The 12745-nt window shown below is 43.2% G+C and overlaps 1 protein-coding gene across 7 annotated transcripts in view; it reads right to left on the reverse strand.

Moving 5' to 3' along the window:
- PLCB4 (phospholipase C beta 4) overlaps nt 1-12745 on the reverse strand; it is a 407599-nt gene that overhangs the window by 272788 nt on the left and 122066 nt on the right. Inside the window, exon 1 of one of the 7 annotated variants that reach the window (XM_078056947.1) lies at nt 5217-5290. The exons of the other annotated variants lie outside the window; for them this stretch is intronic. The gene's annotated coding sequence lies outside the window, so the exon portion shown is untranslated. Of the gene's footprint in view, nt 1-5216; nt 5291-12745 lie in introns of those variants that run through there. 7 annotated transcript variants of the gene reach the window in all.

Raw genomic sequence — 12745 nt, forward strand, 5'->3', positions numbered from 1 at the left:
AATGGAAAGCAACTAGAGAGTTTTAGGCAGCAAACTTATGTAGCCTGAACTATAGTTTTAAAGGATGCATGCCTCGCTATTTGGAGGACTGTAGTAGGCCAAGGGTGAAGCAAAGAAACCAATTAACAGGCTGCTACAAGAGCCCAGAGGAGTGAGGACAGTGCCTTGGTCAATGCTGATGACAGTTGACACTGAGAAAAGTGGTCAATTCGGTAATATTTTGAATGTAGAGACAATAGGATTGACTGTTGGGTTACATGTGGAGTGTAAAAAAAGGAAATGACTTGGAAGTTGAAAACTAGCATTGAAATGTTAAATGAGGGGTACCTGGGTGGCTCAGTCAGTTGAGCGCCCAGCTCTTGATTTCAGCTCAGGTCATGATCTCAGGGTCCTGGGATTGAGCCCTCTGTTGGTCTCTGTGCTCCGTGGGGAATCTGCTTGAGGATTCTCTCCCTCTCTCTCTACCCCTCCCCCTGGCTTGTGCTCGCACACTTGCACACATGCGCACTCTCTCTAAAAATAAATAAATCTGTAAAAAAAAAAAAAAATATTAAACAAAATCATTTAGTCTGAAAACAATGAAGTTTCATTTCAACAAGAATCTTTAAGAAACACACACAGTAACTGTACTGACTAGCTGGCATCCAATTTTTGAGAGCCAGGAGTGAAGATAAAAAAACTGTCATTTCCAACAGCTAACTTCTGGAACACCTGTTGTCATCAGTCACTGCAGGAAGAGTCACTGAGAATTCCAAATAAAGCTCAAAATCAGAATGCCATTCTTTGTCTTCTAACCTCAATGAGTCTTGTGTAATATATTCCATATCAGCTATTGTAGCCAAGTTTGGCAAGAATTATGCAGATGAATAGATTAACAACAGATAAACAAGATGACTGAAATGTAAATTGATGAAGATTAATGCAGTGGAGTGCGGTGAACCACCATGCAGGCAGAGATAAAATTCAAAATAGTAAATTATAATTCCAGAAGTTTCATACACTTTATCAGTTAACTGAATTAATAGAAATCTGGACAACCTTGAGTTTAGAATACAACTTTTTTTTCATTTCTGTCAGAAACTGAAGGATACTGTTAAGATTAAAACCATTTGTCGGGCTCTGTGAGTTAAGCATCTGACTCTTGGCTTCTGCTCAGGTCATGATCTTAGGGTCCCGAGATCAAGCCCTGCCTCTATGCTCAGCAGGGAGTCTGCTTGAAGATTCTCTCCCTGCCCCTCTGCCCCTCTCCACACATGCTCTCTAAAATAAAATCTTTAAAGAAAAAAAAGAAAGATTAAAACCATTTGAAATGAAGATAACCTAATGCTTCAAACTGAGAGTAATGATTTTAAAGAAATTCAAGATGGTTCTGAAGAAGTAGAGAGGCTGAAATTATAAATGGCATTGAACAACTTTCCCTTAGACTTTACTGTCCCCACCACCTGAGATCCACAAGTGAGAAGCAGTCAGTGCTGTGCTAACATGGTCCTCAGGACTCCACCAGAGGCAGGGGATATTGAAAAAGCCAATGTGGAGCCAAGTCCTCATCATACTGTCCTCTAGGGTTATTCTCCTTCTTTACAGAGTGTTTCCACACCTTACAGTACTTAATAAATGCTTACTGCATGAATGAAACTTCCTACCACCGTTACCTGGGAAAACCTTAGGATAGTGACTAATATATCTGGCAGAGTAGGAAAGTAAACCCCTCCACTTTACAATCCTTCCCCAAGGCAGGCCCAATGTACTTCCCTAAGTTAGGATTCTGGGTGTTTGTCAAGGCAACTTGGCGTTATAACCCAGAAACCTACAGCATTAAAAGAAAAAAAAAGGGGGGGGTAGAAACTACTTTGGAATTTCTTAAGAAAGTTAAAGTACTTCAACATTTAGTGACACTTAAATCACTAAATTGTACACCTGAAACTAATATTATACTGTATGTTAACTAACTAGAATTTAATAAATTTTTTTTTTTTAAAAAGGAAAAAAACATTTAGTGCCAAATATGAGTAGAGTCTCCCTGGTAATACACGTTCTCGCCGCCCACACCACAAACAGCATAGCCCAACTACACCTAAGCACCCTGGAAATGCTAAAACCTCTCCCATGAAATTACCAGCCTCAGGATGTCCCTGCCAACTTTGAGGATTCACCGAAGGTTGAATGAGGTTGAAAAAAGCCCCTCTACTATTTCCATAGATGGCCTTCAAGAAAGAGAAATGGCATGTTAAATCAAAATCCGGGGACACGGGGATATGCTGGTGAAAGAACTCATGGGCCATTCTTCAATCCCAATTAATCGACCCGCCATCCCTCCTTCTCCCCACGATGAGAGTGCAACGTTCATCATTCCCATCTCCGGAGCTGAGATAATCTAAGGACAAACAAGTGACCAAAAATATTCCATTAATAGGACTACTCAAGCCACATCACAGTATTCATTTCAAGTTCAGAACCATAACTCTATTTAATAGCACAAAGCCCTCCATTTATCTGCATCTTCTGAGCGATCCGTCAGGAGCCTGAAGAAGCTGGCTAAATCATCTTGCCCCCTCTCCTCATCTCAGTTCTGCTGCAGAAATCGGATTGCAGTTTGCTTTCAAGAACTCCCTGACAACTTAGAACCTGAAAGATTCAATTTACTTTGCTGACTCCCTGTATTCCATGAAGAAAGAGAACCGATAATTGTGACACCATTTAACTGATGCAAAATTGCCTTTTATTTTTACAGTAAGATCAATATTGAGCAAAAGTGCACCGAGTAACTTTTCTTTTGTTTCAATATTCACTTACCGCATTTGTTTCTGTGTGTTTCAGAAACAGACACCCTTCAATAAAACACTGTCTCTTAGATAACAGTTGTCAAATGCTGACTTAGAACCATGTTAAGAAAAATCTGAATGTAAATGATGTAAACACTTTGAGACTGTATCTGGAAAGACTTAATGTGTTTGCCATAAAAATATCATTACCTTGCACAGTGTTCCTTTTGCTAAGAAAGGACAACAGAACTCAGATCAGGAAGCTCCTCTAAGCCACCACGAAGTTTTGTTTTGTTCCTGTTTTGAGACAGGGGAGTTTGAGGATTTAAACCTCTCCAGTTAATGCCTAGATGGGTCTCTTTCAGCGCAGTCTAGACCAGCACTGCTCAATAGAAATAAAACGCGAGCCACATGTATAATTTTAAATGTTCTAGTTGCCATGTTAAAAAGGTAAAAACAGGGGCGCCTGGGTGGCTCAGTCGTTAAGCGTCTGCCTTCAGCTCAGGTCATGATCCCAGGGTCCTGGGATTGAGCCCCGAATCAGGCTCCCTGCTCAGCGGGAAGCCTGCTTCTCCCTCTCCCACTCCCCCTGCTTGTGTTCCCTCTCTCGCTGTGTCTCTATCAAATAAATATTTTTTTTAAAAAAAAGGTAAAAACAGGTCAAATTAATTTTAATTATTTTAAGTCCAAAATATCACTTTAACAAATATTTTTGTACAAAAATTATTAATGATATACTTGACTTTTCATACTAAATCTTTGAAATCCAGTGTGTATTTTGCACTTGCAAGCACATCTCAACTTGAACTGGCCACACGTTGAGTGCTCAAAGCCACACGCACTGAGTGGCTCCCATATTAGATGGCACAAATGCTAGAGCGGGCCCTAGAGAGAATCTGGAATTGGCTATTGGGTAGTCAATGGGTTTTGAGTGGCAATCACAGTCACTCTGTTACAAGGTGACTGAAAGAGAAAGAACTGGGGAGCCTCACATTGTCCTTGGCTCAGAAGCACTTAGGAATTCTGTAAGTTCTTAGAATAATCAGAACTTAACTCTCCTCTGATCCTTATAGCCCCAGACATTTCACTGGTAACCCCAATGTGCAAAGGGCTCAAAAATTAATTTGTCACATTTGCAAAAACTATTAATTTACTGTTGTCCTCCTACTTTCGGGCATCTTGCTTTCTTGACATCATGTATTCTCTATGACCTCTGTTATTTTTGTTGCTATACTCAATTGATGAAATTCAAATTTACATTCAATTCAGAACTCCAGCTCTCATCTTGAAATATAATCATGAGCTATAGCTCAGAAAACCTAAGGTAACTCTTCTACCTACTGAAAAGCTATATACCAAATATTCTCCTAGACACTTCATGAAAGTCATCTCCAACCCACTGAAGGGAGGCATTATTGCCCTCACTATAGTAAACCAACACTAGAAGGATAATAACCTGATCAAGGTCACAGGACGAGTTCTGTCTAGTCCTCAAGTGCATAACCACCTTCTACAGTCCTTCTTTGCCTTGATTTAATAATCACAGCCAATGTCCTTGTATTCCTAAATTGCCCACGCCAAAGCAAGGATCTTTGTATAGGCTTGAATTCTGAACACAATTCCTACTTTATTCCTCTGGGAACAGAAACCAGCAAGAAAATAAGAACCATCTGTCATTACTGAGCTTACAAGCAGCAGAGGAAAAACTTTTCTCCATCCAAAGTCCAAGATAAAGAAATTCACTGAGTACCACCTACACTACACAATCCTCCCACCCAGGTGTCCATTTATATGCCCGACAGTCATTTTAATTGCAAATTTGAGGTCACCCCTGATAAGGCCCTCCTCTTCCATTCTCGGGGCACTCTGGTCCCCAAAGTCATTAGTGCAAACTTACTTCAATTGCTTTTGACTCTGTCTGCACACACATTTCTCTGTAGGGACCGCTGCTATTCCAAGCTTCTGCTCCCTTTGCTTGGATGGTTGCTAAGGAGAAGAGAGTGCTGTCCTTGTAATTATCACCGGAAATTCTTTTGTAATCTCCACCAGTCCCTTCCTTAATATCAATGGCCCCATACTGCTCAAAAGTGTAACCTCTGCTTTTTGTGTTCCTGAGCAACGCCCAGCAGCTTCCATATGAGGTCATAAACAATGGATGCCCTCTACTACGAATGCAAATCAGTTACTTCAGGGGCCTCCAAGCTTTAAGGAACCCTCCCTCCCTGGATAACTGTGGGTTTGGGCAGAGAAGTAGCAGTTTAAATGTTCTCAAACAAGACTAAAAAAAAAAAAAAAAAAAAGAAAGAAAGAAAAAGTAAAAGAAAAAAGAAATCAAGCACATCCCCCCCTTACCACATCTCTCCATTTCACCTGCTCCTGGGAAGACAGGTGCTCGACCATCACATATGTATAAGAAGGGTTTTCTGCATCCGAAAAATTTTCAGGCTGACTTACCTTTAAAATCTTTTTTCCAAAGCAGTCAGTCCCTCCCCCAGGTATAGCCTGGCCCCACAGTCAAGCAAGATGTGTCCCAAAGCAAGTTGTCTCCAACTGTGCTTCTCTATGGATGCCCATGGACCAGCAGCATCAGCACCATCCGGAAGCTTGTTAGAAATGCAGAATCTGCATTTTAACAGTGCCAGGTGATACGTATCCACATCAGAGTAAGAAGCCCAGTCCAAGACACAGCTGAAAAGAATCTGACTTACGGTTTTATAAATAACTAGCCAGGTGATGCAAAACGCAATTGTTCATTTAATTTCCATTATGCTAGGAATTGTTGGGTTTTGTTTTTAGCCTGTTTTTCTAACCTAAAACTGGACTGAAAATAAAAGAATTCCCAGAGAAAAACCAACTTTCTTCATGTGGTGTTGAATCCTGCCAGCTCTTCCTTTATTGAGATGAAAGTTTATATTCTGTGACCCCATATGTACACAGAGAGACACTAAGGACTAAAAGATTTTTGCAAATGAACTTGAGGACAATGCATGGAGTAAGTGCCAAATAAACAAGCAAACATGGTCTCATCACTAACTAGCCCTACACATTTTCCTTTTGTGAACACTGCAAATTCTATTAGGAGGACTTATGAGAGATACAGTTTTATTAAAGAACTATCTATTTGAGTGGAAGGAAAGGAGAAAACATGGGGATTTTAAGCTATATGAAACTACGTTTTACAGAAAAATGTAGCTAAACCTTCCTGAGTTCACCCTTCAGTGCTCTTGCAGTAGAGATACATTTATAAAATTTATTTTAATAATAATGCCTATATGGTTTCTAGACAAATTAATTTTGGAGCCATTTTATCATAAGTTTTACCGTGAACACTTTTCACCATGTTGTTCAAATAAGAATCATTTTTTCTAATGTGAAAATTTACATTTATGTAAATAATGTGCAAATTTAAATTTACATTTTACTTCAGTTGTGGCAGTTACATTTTTCACTTATTATGTGTTCAAAAACACAAAGAAATAGCAAGTTAACAGTGAACACACATAAAGTAATATAAAGTTTCCATTTTTCAAAAGTAATTCCTGTTTAAGGATACTTTCCCCACACTTTAAAGAAAAAATGATTTTGCTTTTGAAAATTTTAATATTCTGATTAACGGTCTATGACTGAAAAAAACCTAGAATATAGATGAAAGATGCCACAGTATTTTAAGAAATCATCAAGAACCCCAGCAATCAAATGACCAAATACTATCTCAAAGTTACAAAGTTTTCAGAAAACCAAACTCCCAAAGATCACAATGTATTTTCACCTTTTGTCTATTAGGTATTCTCTATGGTCCTAGCATTCTACTTTTCCTCGATGGGTGCCTCTCATTATTAAAAAAGAAAAAAGAAAAAAAAAGACATTCCTCATTCCATTTCAAAACAAAACAAAACAAAACCTGCACAAAGCCAAAAATCCAAAACATATTCTGATTCTACTCCCTCTTTGGTCTCTGAGTTTCCAGTTGAAAGCCACCACCTCATTTCCAGCAGCCGCCATTTTATCACACTGGATAAACAACAGAGTGGAAAGTGCCTCATGTTATGACTGCTATGAGCAGGTCAACTGGCCCCTGGCCCTTCCTTTCTCTCTCCATGGGGAGAGGAAACAGAATGATGGACCCATGGGGTCCTTAGATCTAAAAGCTGGCTCAGTGAGCCTCAGCAAAGAAGGGTGTCCAGAGTGTGAACACAAAGACAGGGACTACCCTGTGGAATCCCAGTGCCTGGCATGGCAACTCGTGCCCTATCTGTTTATGGAACATCCCAGGCCTTCCCCTGGTGGCATCTCCTACATCTCCACTCTACCATGGCCCATTGGCTCCTTTGCAGCCTCAGCAGGAACCCTGCTCCACCTCTTTCCCAGCCCAAGTGCTCAAGAGAGGACAAGGCTGGTGGACTGGGAAAGCCATGGCAGGTCTTTGCCCGATGCTGCTTCTAAGTCAGATGTCAGTGACTCACAGCCTCCGTAGTCTGTGAGGCAGCGAATCAATGGAGCCAACCTTCAGTGACAAGAGGATGAGGAATCTGGTTGTGTGAATCCTTTTGCTACAAACCAAAAACCCCCAAAGCTCGGCTACAATACACTGAAAGATAAAAGCGAGAAAAGCAGTGTTCACATAAATGTTCCAGTGAAATCTTTGGATCTCGCAGTAACCGTGTGTCAGGGCATGGCGAGAGCCGGAGTGGGTGTCGGAGAAGCACTGAAGGGCAGGAGCGATGGGAAGAACTAAGGCTGCTGGTGGCCCTAAGAAGGGAGAAGGGGTCCCATGATCGGGAAGGGGGCTGAGAGGCAGGGCCCCTCAGAGCAAACAAAAATCAAGAGCTGTGGCCTAAAGCAAGAACACAGAAGCAAGTCAGGATGCAGCTGCTTGGGCTGGGTGTATACACTGTTGTCCTAATAAAGCACAGTCAGCTTGTCCTTTTGAGAAATTCTAGACCCTTGAACTCTGAATTCTGATCAAGCAGCAGCATCTCCCTGCTTCTCCCTATTGCCCCCGGCCCCAGTCTGTTCTCCACCCAGAAGGGAGGACGATTCTTTCTAAAATTTAAATCTGATCATGTCATTCCTCTGTTCAGAATTCTCCAATAGATACCCAATACACTCTGAATACAACCCCAAATCCTTACCCTGGTCCCTGGGTACCCTATTTATCTTACTTCCCAGCCTTCTCTCCTTTGATTATCCCACTCCATCCAAAATAGCCTCTGTGCTCTTCCTCAAACCCCCTCATGTGCTGCTGTGTAGGGTCCTCCCACTCACTGTTCCTTCTGCCTGGGATATCCACAGGACTCTTAAACTTCATTCATGTTTCTGCTCAAATGTCACCTCTTCAGGAAGGCCTCCCTCTACAAACCCATCCAAAATGGCAGCCTCACCTCTGTTATCCCCTCACCCCTGGAACCCACCCATCTTATACTCACCCACAGTCTCCTCCTCCAAGTGCTTGTGATTCTTTGTCTAAAACCTTTCTTTGGCCAAGAGCTGTGTTCATCCTTGCACAGAGGGGCAGGCCAAAAATGCCCAAGGGGTGGCACTCAGCCAAAGACGGGTGATGGTTAGTGGGTAAATAACCAACCTCCAAGTCCTTCTATGGACTATTCCAGGGCCTGTTCTACACTGTCTTCCAGTGGTCCCCTGTGGGATTGCGAGCTGGTTGCCCCCAGAGGTAATCTACCCTTTATTGGATTCCTTCATGTCTATGTCTCACTTGCTTACTCTCCTGCCAGTATTTCCAGGGATCACTTCCCCAATAAATCACTTGCACCCAAATCTTCTGTCACGGGATCAGCTTTGGGGGAACTCAAATTCAAGATCCTACCCACTCTCTCCTCCTAGCACAGTACCCAGCACATGGCAGGTGCTTAGTAAGTATTTGTTGAATGAATGAACTGTCATAATTAATCTTCACCTTGGTGATGCTGCCAATCAAGAAGTATCCTGTATCCTACCTAAAAGCTTATTTTATATACAGATGATCGGCCCTTGTTTCAGCTAGAACAAAGACTCTGAGAAGGGCTTAGGATCCCACATCACTTCCTTAGCAACAACTCAGTGCTATTTATGACAGCCATTCCTCTACTGAATGGGGTCCACCATCAAGAAACATGTTCTTTCTTGGGGCACCTGGGTGGCTCAGATGGTTAAGCATCTGCCTTCGGCTCACGTCATGATCCCAGCGTCCTGGGATCGAGCCCCACGTCTGGCTCCTGGCTTGGCGGGGAGCCTGCTTCTCCCTCTACCTCTGCCTCTCCCCTGCTCATGCTCTCTATCTCTGTCTCAAATGAATAAATAAAATCTTAAAAAAATAAAAAAAAAAACATGTTCTTTCTCTAAAGTCAATGGATACTCCAATTCTCAAACCCTAAACTGTAGCATGTAAAGAAACATGAGATTAACATTGTAGGTGGTTCTTAAATGCCCTCCAGATGCAAAATCCTTACTCCTTTGTGTCCTCCCCCTGGAAGCTAGGAAGTCAAGGACAGGGGCCAGCTCTTAGAATCAGGACTAGCTACATAATTTGCAGGATCCACTCCCAAAGGAAAACATGGGGCCCTTTGTCATTAAGAATTTCAAGACCGTGAAAACAGAGCATTAAACCAAACACAGAGCCCTTCTGAGTCTGGGCTCTGTGTACCTACACAGGCCACATGCCCATGAAACCGGCCCTGCCAAGGACTCATGAAGGATAAACCCTCAGAGACCTCCTAAGACTGCTCCCTTGGCACTGATGGTTCTCAGAGAAAGGAGAAACAGCAGCGGTCTGTTTTAGGTTAAACCACAGCAAGACTACCCAACTCGTAACAGCAGAGAGGCCTGTGAGCAGCTCTTCAGGGCAGTTCAGTTCACGTCACCTTCAGACTTCGCAAATGCCCAAGGAATCAATCATGGCGCACAGCTCCCCACTGCCTGCTCCGTGGTTCAAACTGCTGACAGCTCCTGGGTTGTAATTACCCTGTTGAGTCCCACAGTTTAAATGCACAGATTATATAACCAAAGAGAAAGAAAACCTGCTTTTAGACAGAGGATGCAAAAGATCTCAGGATCTAGTTCAAGAAGATCCATTCCCATTCATCACTCGGGGTCTGATGGCTGCCTAGCTAAAAGGTCAGAAGGGTCTGCTAGAAAAATGAAAGGGGTACAGAACAGCCTGTTAATGTCATACCTAGGCTTCAGGGACACGTATAATTGAGAGAACGTGCAGATCAAGGGGGTACCAGGACACAGCCGTGACTAGGGCAGACCCATAGAAACACATCCAAGATGGGAAAATGGTGTAACAGTATCCGTGCCTACAAGATGCTTAATACATTTCAAGGGAAGAACAGAAGCAGTCTGCTAACATGCACTGTGGATCCCCAAGAGAAGGACCCAGGACATGCTTCCAAACCCAGCCCACCAGAGAACCCTTGATGAGCCAGGCAACTGGTACGGCTCAGGACAGACTTTGAGAAATGGTTACTTATATGCAAGCAACCACAAACCCGATTTCCTGGTATGCCAGGTGGCTTTACTATACACAATCATTTCTAAAGTTTGTTTTCAGTCTTGTATAAGATGCAAAAGAAATGACCGTCTCCATTTAAAATGTCAGCATTTAGCTGAACTTCAGTTCATGAAAAATTGCTGAATGAACTCCTGTAGGGCATACGATACTAATGGCCTCGTGTTGGGAACTTCTGGAACCATACAAAAGCACTTTCAAGAGTATCAAGGAGCTGGGGGTTAGTAGGCAGCATTTCAGGATTAAAATTCTGTTCGTGTTCTGTAGAGATTGTGTGACTTGGTACAGTCAACTAACCTTCATGGGCTTCAGTGTCCTTTTATTGTAAAGGAAGAGCATACCCACTTCCTAGGGGTACTGTGAGGGAGAAATCAGAGGACTATCAATGTTCTTAAATGCCAGATGTTCAAACCAAACTCTAGACGTCCCCCCAAAACCAGTGTCTCACCTGCAAGCTCTGTGCTCGGACCCACCTCCTTGTAGCTAATGTTGACTATGCTTTGACACCCAACATCCAGTCTGTCACAAATCCTGGCGGCTCTTCATTCAAAATATATCAAACCTGATCACTCCTCACCAACCCCAGCCCACTCCAGTCTTGGTTCTAGGTGCACTCACGTCCCTCCTGATCTTTTGCCAAATTCCTCCCGGGCTTCTTTCTCCCACCTGTGCCCTATTCAATTTATTCTCAACATGGCAGCCAGAGGAGTCTTGTTAAAATGAAAGAATTACCCCAAGTAACAAAGTCCTTACTTTGATCTAAAACGTTGGTTCTAAACTCCAGTGTGACTTCGCACCTCAAAGGACATTTGGCAATGTCCTGAGACATTTTTAGTTGTCACCCATGGAGGGCGGGGGCTGCTACTTGCATCTAGTAAGTAGAGTCCAGGGGTGCCGTTAAACAGCCTACAATGCATGGTATAGCACCCACAGCGAAGAATTATCCAGCCCACAATGTCAGTAGTGGAGAAATGCTTGTTTGAGGGACTGAAGTGGTCTGAACTCCTCCCACCTCCTCCAACACATCGAGTCCTCCTCCCCCATGCTCCCTGCTGCAGAGCCGTATCCTTGCTGTTCCTGCATAGGACAAGCCACTCCCACACACAGCCACTGTTCTCTTGGCCTAGAATGTTCTTCCTATAGATATCCTCAGGGCTCATTATTTTGCTGCCTTCAGGTCTCTGCCAATCATCTTGTTTTAAGTTGCAGCTCCCCTCCCATCCTGCTCAGCACCATTCTCCCCCTTTTCTCCAGAGTACAGACCTTCCAGCACACCTGTCATTGTACTTTGTCTTCTTCTGCTTCCTGGAATGCAAGCTTCATAAGGTGGGAACTTTTGACCGATTTATCCGTATTATGTACGTGGTGCGTAGCAGGCACTCAATAAATATTTGCTAAAATGAATGAGTGAATGTATGGCTACTACATTGCGGCTGGGAGAAAGCTTCTAGTCTGAGTGGGGAAAATATGTATTTCAACTTATTACCGAGGCCATATTCATAACTTGTTTTGTATCAAAACAGAACTTTAAAAATAATTCCCAAATGGACCCCTTAATGCTATCATGACAAATGCATGGAGGGTAATAACGGGAGCCAAGCCCACCCACCCCTGAAACTTCCTTCAATCACAATTCATAGATATGAAGGATTAAACTAGTTGATGTCTATGGCAACTGTCGTTTTCCAAACTAACAATCAGTGTGTGTTGTTGGAAAAATACAATTGTATTTATGGAAGATAAAGGGATAGAGAATTTTAAAATCAGGACAGTTCCAGAAATCCCAGACTAACCAATGTTTCTATGCTCAGAATACCTCCAATCAGCAATATTCCATGATTCTATGAAATGCTTACCATACACAGCTAGGCATTACTCATGGGGCCAGACATTATAAAGAACACATAGTCCTTGCCCTCAGAGTGTTTACGGTCTGGCATGGAAGTAAAGATGGTTGTAAAGATGGCTGACCTGAAGCACACCATGACCAACAGTAGGCTGACTAGTTTCAGTGTTACAGGAGAAAGACAGAAAACGTAACTGCGGTCTTCTGCAGATGGGGGGGGCGGGGCAAGGAAGGTGGAGAGGGGACAAGGAAGGTGGAGAGGGGACAAGGAAGGTGGGGAGGGGGAGGTGGCCCTGGTGTTTCCTGGAGAGTGAGCACAGGGAGGGCAGTCCTGTGTTCTGGAAGTGGTGAGTCTTCCCATTTGGTCGGAACCACAGGCCACCTGAAAGGAAGTGGCGGGAAGCAAGTAAAGGGTCCATGAGGCCAGTGCACAGAGGGCTGAGCACCTGGGACAAAGGGCTCTGGTTCGTTTGGAAAGGAATGGCAGATGGCTAGAAGACCATGCTCAGAGGCAGCTGGGCTGGGTTCATCTCCTGGGTTTCCCTGTACTTTCCCGGGAGGCAGCATGGCTGGAAGGAAAGGAAGCGACCTAGATAAGCAGGTCGGGAAGGGAAGCAGAGGATAACGAAA

The sequence above is a fragment of the Halichoerus grypus genome, chromosome 10 (assembly GCF_964656455.1).
Source record: "Halichoerus grypus chromosome 10, mHalGry1.hap1.1, whole genome shotgun sequence".
Lineage (NCBI taxonomy): Eukaryota > Metazoa > Chordata > Mammalia > Carnivora > Phocidae > Halichoerus > Halichoerus grypus.